The sequence below is a fragment of the Brachyistius frenatus genome, unplaced genomic scaffold, assembly GCF_029030835.1.
Source record: "Brachyistius frenatus isolate BFR_SWC_R1_liver_20210118 unplaced genomic scaffold, ASM2903083v1 Contig_255, whole genome shotgun sequence".
Classification (NCBI taxonomy): domain Eukaryota; kingdom Metazoa; phylum Chordata; class Actinopteri; family Embiotocidae; genus Brachyistius; species Brachyistius frenatus.
Window position 1 is genome coordinate 327,928 of NW_027210854.1, and position 10,896 is coordinate 338,823.

General features: G+C 40.8%; 1 protein-coding gene across 1 annotated transcript in view; it reads left to right on the top strand.

The window, feature by feature from the left end:
* LOC138634242 (diacylglycerol kinase beta) overlaps positions 1–10,896 on the top strand; it is a 178,951-nt gene that overhangs the window by 124,072 nt on the left and 43,983 nt on the right. The gene's annotated exons all lie outside the window — the stretch shown is intronic.

The window sequence follows — 10,896 nt, forward strand, 5'->3', positions numbered from 1 at the left end:
CTGCTGGATGAAACAAACAAAGAGACGTCTCTGACAACTGGACGTGTGGAGAAAACTCATTTAACATCCAGTAATATGGAATCACTTCCTCTGATCACAAACATTTAATCACATCGTTTTAATGTGAAGGCTTTTTCCGGTTTCCTCCGATGCACAGAGATTGTTTTGGGTAATTATCACAGACTGGATATAAAAATGTTCGTAGCTTCAGGTCTGTAAAATGGTTCCGATCCAGAAGTGTCTTCAGCTGCAATACCAGCGAGTGCCACTAGAGGTCGGCTCCAAAAAGCCTCCGGCTCCATAGACTCCCATTCAACTTCTCTCATCAAATCCAAAGTGAATAAAATGTGTCCATCAGTTATCTCGGTGTTGTTAGCTAAAGTCACTCCTTCTTATTAGTTTTCTGGAGGTCCATCTGAAAATAATCCCTCATTCATTAGAAAAGAAGATTCAAGAAGACCTGTTTTTGGGGGCGTGTCTGTTTGATTGACAGGTCTGTGGTGCAGTCAGGTTACAGCTATCGGTGGGTGGGACGTAGTATCGCCAGGTTTCCAATCAGATCAGTCAGATCCACCGCTGGCTCCTCCCCCAGCTCGTCCAAATATGGTCACTTCCTGCTCCAAACTTCGCCGAACTAGCAAAGATGGTGACGGACAGAATCTGAACTGGAGGCTTCATAACGTTCACAAACTAATGATGACGTCACTGATGGTTGATGACATCACTGATGGTTGATGACATCACTGATGGTTGATGCTTGGCAATGAGGAGGCAGAGCCGTGCTGATTGTAAATGAGGAGTTATTTTCATTAATAAAGTGAGTTTTGTTTGAAAAGACTTACTTTATGCTGTTCAAACTTTCAGCACAGCTTCTTTTGACAAATTGATTTGCGGAAAAATCATGGAAATTTAAAGAAATTGCAAGCACCCCACAAATATTACGGCGTTTGCTTAGATCTGCGTTAATTATTGCGATCGCAAGAGCATTATTTCCTTGAGGGGCTGGTGTCTCTCTCTTTTGAAGTAATCAATTCCCTTATCAAATAAAAGCCTTCCTCTGGGATCATTGGGCTCACAAAGGACACAGAAATTTGTTTCGGGAAGATATTGTCCCTGAAAATGGTGATTTGCTTCGACCCTCAACCATCAACAGCTGACTCAGACAGATGAAGAGCAGATGATTTCATCAATACTCGACGACCCAGCGTTTTCCTCTTTCTATCCTTCATTGACCAGCAGAGGTCAGTTACCAGTGTTGTGATGTCCGGATGTAATCTGCTGTCACGAAGAACAACTTTATCAGAAAACAAAGGAGGTGATAACAGGTTGAGTTCAAGATAAGAGAATGAACATGATAAAATATCTAAAGTAGTCTGTCTGTGGTATTTAACGTGGTTCAGTTAGTGAACATCACTTCACTTAAACAGGAGTTAATAAATGTGTTTGGTGCTTTTTTTCATTTGCTGATTAATCAAGCAATATTTAACGCGCAACCGCCTCGGTCCGGACCGCATCACCGAAGTGCCAATAATGAGGTTAAAACAGCCTCCAGTGTAATACTGAGATTATACAACAAGTTACCAACTAAATAAAACATGTAATCTACATATTGTGGAGCAATTCACTCTCTAAATATAAAACTTTTTGTGAGTGTGATCTCCGTTTCCATGGCAACACATGGGGTATGACTAACAACTGGAAAACAATCAGTCCCATCAGTAGACTCTTATATAACGTATGCAACGTTTCCTACTCCAGGAAGTAGTCGGACCCTTAGCAACCACCTAGCAACAGAGAGGATTTCTAGTCTCCAACTGAATAAATACAGAACATAGAAACACTAAACTGCTCAGCTAGCTCAGTCTGGTTGGAACAAAGATATCTGGTGAACAAAGATATCTGATGAACAAAGATATGTGATGAACAAAGATATCTGATGAACAAAGATATCTGATGAACAAAGATATGTGATGAACTAAGATATCTTATGAACAAAGATATCTTATGAACAAAGATATCTGATGAACTAAGATATCTTATGAACAAAGATATCTGATGAACAAAGATATCTGATGAACAAAGATATCCATGGACTCCTGTGTTTTTAACATTTTACCACCGTGTCATGTGTTCAAACCAAACCAGTCCAGCTAGCCTCCACTAGGATTGTAAGTGCGTGACTATCCGTGGTGTTACGGTACGGGTGCTCGGAGCGACCAAAAAGGACCAAAAGAGACCCGACTTCACCAAATGGGTCATTTAATAGAACTACAACAAGTAGAAACTACATTATATTACATATTATATGAAATTCTATTCTAATTCTGTTTTCCCATTGAGGAGGTGGAGGGATATTTATAGTGATGTCATGATGATTTGATCAATCAGGTCTCTTGGTCAGAACTACTTGTTGTATAATAAACATTGTTTTTTTTCCCATGAAAAGACCAAAACCCAAAGAATATCACCAGTGTCGTACTTTTTTGATAATTTGACTGGTTGTGAATTCATGTAAAACCGCCAACTTTAGCATGTAGCTATAGCTTTAGCTTGGCATTAATAACCTATACATAATGTTTTCTTATTTAGCGCACAATCATACAGACACTCACACAGTTGCATAACAAGTCCCACTGGGCTCCAGTGGAAGACAGTTAAAGCAGCTCCTGTCATCAAAGTGCATCATAATGTTCTGCTTACTGTTCAGTCTTTGGCCAGCCTCCTGCCTGCTCCCTTTCCCTTCGGTGTAGATTATTCCATTAAAACAGCATCACAGATTTAGTTGCAATCATTTCAATAGAATTTCCTCCCAATTGGCCCACAGTGGCAGTTATAGGGTCCCTGTTTCAGATTGCTGTTTCTGCGCTTTTACAACTTCAGTGGATTGGACAGAACCTGATGGCACCAGTCAGGTGGTGCTGGAGGAAGAAGAGTCCCTAACCTTCCCCCTCTAAAAAAAACCAACCTCAAAGTCTTCTTGTTTTCTTTTAATCACATCAGTTTGACCCAATATTTCCCCCAAATCCTGACGGACATGTTTCAGTTTCCTCTCATTGCCTGCTGAGTGAAGTAACAGTCTGCCAGCAGTGCCACTGTGAGCTCCAGCAAAGTAAACTGTGTTCCACTATGTTTTTATTTTTGGGTTGTTAAGATAATTGATTTCAAGGCATAAACTGTATCTATCCTAGTGTCTGGGTCTAGGCTACTAAATAAACACACTAATTCTATCCAATGATACATAACTTCATTCATAAATTCAACTTCATAAAGACATGAACTCTGTCTCTCTCTCACACCCCCACACACACAATGCATCCTTCGCATGTTAATGGTGAACTTTTACAAATTATTAGCCAACTATGTGGGTCTCTACTTCCTGTTTGCCTCGTGTTTGGCTGCACACGACCGGCTGAGCTGAAAGTTTCCAAAAGAAATGGATGTCTTCATGGACGCAGTGTTTCTGTAAATAAGTTGGAATACTGCTTTGTGACCTTTTGACCTGAACCTGCAATATTATCTGAGATGTTTACAGAACATCCCATCCTACCTGCGGGTCAATATCCTGCACACTCTCACTACTGCTAATACAACCCTGTTTCCAAAAAATATTGGGATGCATGCTGTGTAAAATGTAAATAAAAACAGAACTTCACCTCAGTCCATCTTCAATGATCTCGGTCCAGAGAAGGCGGCGGTGTTTCTGGATCATGTTTCTATCTGGTTTCTTCTTTGGAGAGTTTTAACATCATTTGTGGACGCAGCGATGCTCTCTCTCTCTCTCTCTCTCTCTCTCTCTCTCTCTCTCTCTCTCTCTCTCTCTCTCTCTCTCTCTCTCTCTCTCTCTCTCTCTCTCTCTCTCTCTCTCTCTCTCTCTCTCTCTCTCTCTCTCTCTCTCTCTCTCTCTCTCTCTCTCTCTCTCTCTCTCTCTCTCTCTCTCTCTCTCTCTCTCTCTCTCTCTCTCTCTCTCTCTCTCTCTCTCTCTCTCTCTCTCTCTCTCTCTCTCTCTCTCTCTCTCTGTGTTCACAGACGATGGTTTTCACAAGTGTTCCTGAGCCCATGCAGTGATTTCCACTCCAGAATAGTGTGTTTTTAATGCAGTGCTGCCTGAGGGCCTGAAGATCACCACCATCCAATATTGGTTTCCAGCCTTGTCCCTTGTGTTCAGAGATTTCTCCAGATTCTCTGAATCTTTTAATGATATTATGAACATCATATGACAATGTCATATGACAATGAAATCCCAATTTTTTTGCAGTTTTACGAACATTATTTCTAAATTGTTGCACTATTTGCCCACGCAGTCCTCTCCCCATCGTCACTGCTGAGCCTCTTTGCGATGCTCCTTTTCATACCCAAATTATCTTGATGGTAACTGATCGGTTGCCAGTTAGCCTAATTAGTTGTGAAATGTTCTTCTCTGAAATGTTTTTTTCTTTACAAAACTTGTACAGTCTTTTGTTGACCCTGTTCTGTTTTTACTTACATTTTACACAGCATCCCAACTGTTCTGGAACAGGGTTGTATATTTTGAGGATATAATTACTCTCAAACAATACTGAAGAGCCTGAAAACCAAACAAACATGTTTCACATCAGACAAAGTTGTTGTTCAATTTAATTAAACCCAAATTTAGTGGGTAGCCTATGACCCCACAGTGTCAATTAAAATACAACAATTTCCCTCTATCGTCTTTTAACTGTTACATATATCACATTTAATTTACTGAGTCCTGTGTTTTATTACTACCACCACCCAACCCCATGATTGTAACTCGCTGCTCTATTCTCGATAGAATCCCATTCAGAAGTGTCTCTACAGTCCTGATGAGTATGATCCACTGATATAGTTCAAAATCAGAGGCACAGATGCAGCAGTGTTGTTGCTTTACATCTACATTATATCATCAAATCATAGAAATCAGATTCTATATATCACAATAACTAAGGGATTATTACTAAGTAAGAAAAGGCTGCTGTATGAAGCCAGGAGGACAAGAAGATTCAAAAAGACCTGATTGGATTCATAAAGTCTGCATCTGTGCCATGAGCCCTCTGTTCCCCCATAGGGTCAGTATGTTAGGGGGCTCTCACCATCAGAGGGTCAAGGCCAGACTGTCCTCTGTGTTGTCCGGGACCTGATTGGGTTGAAAGTGGCTGCTGAATCAATATGTCCAGCCCTGCAGTCTGCTCTCAGTCTGTCGCTACTGTTTGTCACTCTCCCTGTTCGTTAGCAGTTTGATGGACTCAACACTACTGAATAAACAAAGGAAGTTCAATATGCATGTTTGTCCCTTTGTTTGAGTCAAGCAGTATTGTAACATTAGTCACTGTCATGAGTTTTATCATCTAATAAAACATTTGTAGGCAGCCAAATGATTTATTAATAAACTTGTTGAATTCTGTATGTAAATGCAAGTAAATGTTGTGGTGTAAAAAGTACAAGGTAGCTTGAAAAGGAAACATGCAAAGTTGAACTTCACACTGATTAAATGCACATTATATTCCACCTTTGATTGTTCAACAATTCAAGAAATTATCTAAATCACAACCGGTTCTTTTCCTAGTGAACTAAGAAAAATTATTAGATCATAGATATTCTTGGGTTTTTTTTAACCACACGTTGATAACCGTTTGTGTCGTAAACATTTTCGCTCACATACTTACCTCTGTACTCTTCGTATTACTGGAGGAGCCCACTACAGGGCGCACCAGAGAAACGAGGATGTAAGTAGAACATCTTGATTTGAATGATGTAAACATAGACTGGATATAAAAGTGTTCGTAGCTTCAGGTCTGTAAAATGGTTCTGATCCAGAAGTGTCTTCAGTTGCAATACCAGCGAGTGCCACTAGAGGTCGGCTCCAAAAAGCCTCCGGCTCCATAGACTCCCATTCAACTTCTCTCATCAAATCCAAAGTGAATCAAATGTGTCCATCAGTTATCTCGGTGTTGTTAGCTAAAGTCACTCCTTCTTCTTAGTTTTCTGGAGGTCCATCTGAAAATAATCCCTCATTCATTAGAAAAGAAGATTCAAGAAGACCTGTTTTTGGGGGCGTGTCTGTTTGATTGACAGGCCTGTGGTGCAGTCAGGTTACAGCTATCGGTGGGCGGGACGTAGTATTGTCAGGTTTCCAATCAGATCAGTCAGATCCACCGCTGGCTCCTCCCCCAGCTCGTCCAAATATGGTCACTTCCAGCTCCAAACCGCTCCGAACTAGCAAAGATGGTGACGGACAGAATCTGAACTGGAGGATTCATAACGTTCACAAACCAACGATGACATCACTGATGGCTGATGACATCACTGATGGTTGATGGTTGATGACATTGCTGATGGTCGCTGGTTGATGACCTCACTGATGGTTGTTGCTTGGATGTAAACAATAAACATGGCGACAGTCAAGGGGTCACTACTTTGCTGATCTGAGATTAAAGGGGGAAAAAACAATCCATCGCCCCCGCTCCATATTTCGAGCATTTTCCAGTGTCCACCAAGGTAACGGTCCCGGGCTTGTTTCCATTTAGTTTTGCAAGTCTCTGATCCTTTCACATCTCAACACTCCCCCTAGTGGTCACGTGTATATTGCATCTGCTGTACGCATCGCATTAATGTCTGACGACGTGCACAACCAACCAATAGATATCTCAGACACAGGATATGTGAGGCAGCCAAACCAAGCAGCAACCAACTGTGACGTCACCTCCTGCAGTCCAGACCTGTCACCCATTTAAAAAATCTGGTGCATGATGAAACGAAAAATAAGACAAAGGAGTGAACTGTTGAGCAGCTGAAATCCTCTGTCAGGCAAGAATGGGACCACATTTCACTTTCAAAACTCCAGAAACTTGTCTCCTCAGTTCCCAGACGTTTACAGTGTTGTTAAAAGAAGAGGTGATGCAACACAGTGAACATGATCCTGGAACAACTTTATAGCGATGTGTTGCTGACATCAACTTCAAAATGAGTAGATATTTTTCATAAAACAAACATTTCTCAGTTTTAACATTTAATATGTTGTGTTTGGTCTATTTTCAATTAAATTTGGGTTTACATGATTTACAAATCATTGCATTATATTCTTATTTATATTTTACACAGCATCCCAACCTTTTTGGAAACGGGGTTGTAAATCATGAGAGAAGTTTAACAGGAGCCTTTTTGGAGCGAGCCCTTGGTGGCCCTCAGTGGTATTGCACATTAAGGCACTTATTCATTGGCCTCATTTTTCAGAAGCTGCGTCTCCTTTCATATACAGTCAATGGTCCAGACTGAAAAATCTCAAGAATTGTTGGACTGATTGCATTACATTTTGTGTACATGTTGATGGTCACGTGAAATTTGACTTTGTAGCTTGTGGCTTCCAGATGACTTCGGTAATCCTCATTTCATCTTTTGCCACCAGCATGACGACACTTTGTGGTTCAAAGTAAATTATATCTTGATGATTTGAATTTATTGGATTGATGATCTGAAGTTTATTTCAGATAACATGTTTGTTTTTGATTTGTAAATCTGCAAAACGAATTATTCTAACCGTACTTTGTGTTTAATGATATTTTTCTACACGAATGGTTTAACATTATACCTGCTAAACTTCATCATGTTTCCATTGTTATTCTGAGCAGGCCAGCATCCTGAAGTAGAGCCTGAGAGAGCTTCCAGCATGCTGTAGACTGTTGTGGGGTTTGTTGTAGCAAAACAAAAACAAAAAACTATTGAAAACACAATAAGCTAATCATATTAGAAGAAGAGTGTCTTTAGCCCCTCGTCATTTTCAATGGTTTTATCTTGTTGCCCTTTTGACCCTGATCTGTGGTCCAGTACTGCAAAGCTGGCTAAAGCAGAGAGACAGAGAGACAGAGACAGAGACAGACAGACAGACAGAGAATCTAGAGTGAAGGAGGAGGCATTGAATTAAGACCGGGAAAGAGACAAGAGAGAGATAATAAAAGACAGCGTTATACAACTTGGAGCCTCAGAAGAGTCTCTGCCTTCGGCGAGGCTTCTTGAGTCGGGCGAAGATAACAAGGCAGGAATTATCTCCAAAGTGCTATTAATAGCAGGCAAGTCACATCTTGTCCCTCAGTGAGAGAGCATCCTGCACCCAGAGGCACTACTGTTTCCCATTTCACTCTTTTTTCTAATGTGCAATTTGACAGACATTTGCAAGCGAGGACCGACTGCCAAGGCTCTCAATTATAATGTTCTCACTCACTTCATCACTGAGGATGTTGTTTTAGCTGCGATGAGAATAAAGGTCAAGTTCAAAGACAACAAACATATAGAGGTTTAAATTAGTTATGTGTTGTAAACAAACAAAACAGTGTTTTGTGTCATGAACCATTTCTTTAATGGTTCATGTGCAGCTTCGCCTTGTCACGGACTGTTTTAGCATTTTTTTCTCAGCCTTCATCCGTGTCTTAAGAACTGCAGCAGCAGCAACCACATGGTTTACTTCCTTACTGTTCTGGAGCTTTTAGTCACATCAACAGTGAACTTTAAACCACCTGTTTTAAAGAGGAAGTTCACTGACTTTACACAATGAAGAAAATTTTATCAGACAGGATCAGTTAGGTATACAGTGGATCTGACCGATCTGATTGGAAACCTGACGATACTACGTCCCGCCCACCGATAGCTGTAACCTGACTGCACCACAGGCCTGTCAATCAAACAGACACACCCCCAAAAACAGGTCTTCTTGAATCTTCTTTTCTAATGAATGAGGGATTATTTTCAGATGGACCTCCAGAAAACTAAGAAGAAGGAGTGACTTTAGCTAACAACACCGAGATAACTGATGGACACATTTTATTCACTTTGGATTTGATGAGAGAAGTTGAATGGGAGTCTATGGAGCCGGAGGCTTTTTGGAGCCGACCTCTAGTGGCACTCGCTGGTATTGCAGCTGAAGACACTTCTGGATCAGAACCATTTTTCAGAGCTGGAAGCTACGAACTCTTTTATATTCAGACTATTTATATACAGTCTGTGTTCAAAACACAACCTGGTGCCATTTTTAAAATGTGACCAACTACTGCTTGCTACAATGATAAAAGTTAGAGTTGCAATCAAGAATTTTAAAACAGATTCAACAACATCAGTGTCACTGACTTCTTATTGAGTTTTGCTGGAGTTTTTTCAGACTTCACTCCTGCTGATGGAGCCGGCTTCCTCCCATCATCCAAAAACATGCACCTCAGGTCAGGTTACCTGGCGCCGCGCTAGTGGCAGCCTGCTGCAGCAGCTCCCCCCTGAGAGCCCCCTTGCTGTGGCGAAGAAATTTCCCCTCGGGGATTAATAAAGTGTATCAAATCCACACAAAAAAAAACAACAAAAAAAAGACTTGTTTTATTTTTTAAATCTTCCCCAGTGTCGTTCATTTCGCAGTTTCGGATCAATTATGAACTGAATTTGGGGATGTTTTTATAGCTGGAAATTGAGAAGAAAAAAAGCCTGCAGCTGAAGGTATTAAGCCATGGATGGAAAAAAGTGAAATGCAGACTGGGACATCTGCAATCCAAAAACAACTCCATGATCTGAAGAAGATTATGTGATATAATCAAAGGCTCCATGGCTTTCTACACTGCTGTTTGCCAGTTCAGATCTGTGTCTGTATATATAGATGCAGGATTGTGGGTCAGAGGTTCCAGGCACAGTGTCCTCACCTTGGTGACTGAAGTTCGGGATTAGCTCACATTGGATGGAGGCAGTGCTGCTGACCTGGCTGTTATGTCAGTGTCACACTAATCTACGGTTGTAGTCATGGAGGCAACAGGAAACTGGGCATTCAGATCTCACCCCGTCTCCACGACACCCACTTACACAGTCATCCAGAGAGAGAGAGGTATGCACACAGGCAGCGTGTCACCGTGTGCATATGGCACATTTATTTAAGGAAAGAGTAAGAACAGCAACACAATGTGCTCCCTCTCCTCACGCCTCCAAGTGACCACCCACCACATCCGCACCGCCCGAGAGGTGCTCCATACAGTGGACCTGCGGGCTGCTGCTCTTCAAAGAAGATGTGTCCTCTGCTATTTAATGCTTCACACATGTACACAAAGACAACCGGTTTACCTTTGACCTCCGACCTGTGGGACGAGCAGCAGATAGCACTCTCTCCTCTGTGACAGCTACACGCATTGCCTCTGCAGTAGTCTTATGATCTCTGCATCACGGCTGCAGGGCTTTGACTGGGATTACAGATTTCACACAAGCTGTTTTAAATACTGATGTTCACACAGACCGATTTTATTTAAAGGAATTCATAATTTAGTGATGGAGGCAATAAGGATGAAGGTTATTTATTTATAACCTGTAACATTTGGGCTTCAACAGCTGCTCCTTCACACACACGTTAAAAATACCTGAAGAATACTTTGTGCATTTAATTATTGTGTGAAGACCAAAAGTATTTTATCATAGCTGAAGAACATTAAAAAAAAAATCCCCCTTGGGGTTTAATAAAGTAACTATCTATCTATTTCACTTTTATAAGACTATGTTGCTTTTACCACTGATTTGAAGTCATGAAACACAACCCAAAAATATTTAGGTCACAGAAACCAACAAATATCAATGATCAGTGTTGGGGATGAATACTTTTTTGTATAATGGTGATGATAAGATGGTATCAGAAAAGAATTAAAGGAAATTTTTGTGTTGCTTTTTTAGCATAAAATAAAAGTAATAATAACAATAAAATAAAACATGGAATGCTCCAGGTGTTATAATTTATAAGCAGAGAAGGTGTGTTATATACACATATACAGTATATGTCCCACATGCAGGCTTATGCTGGACACAACGCTTCCTACTGTGTGTAGATCACATTGCTGATGCAATGTTGTGCTTTTAAGAGAAAAGATTTTAAAATGCCTGACATGCTGGAAG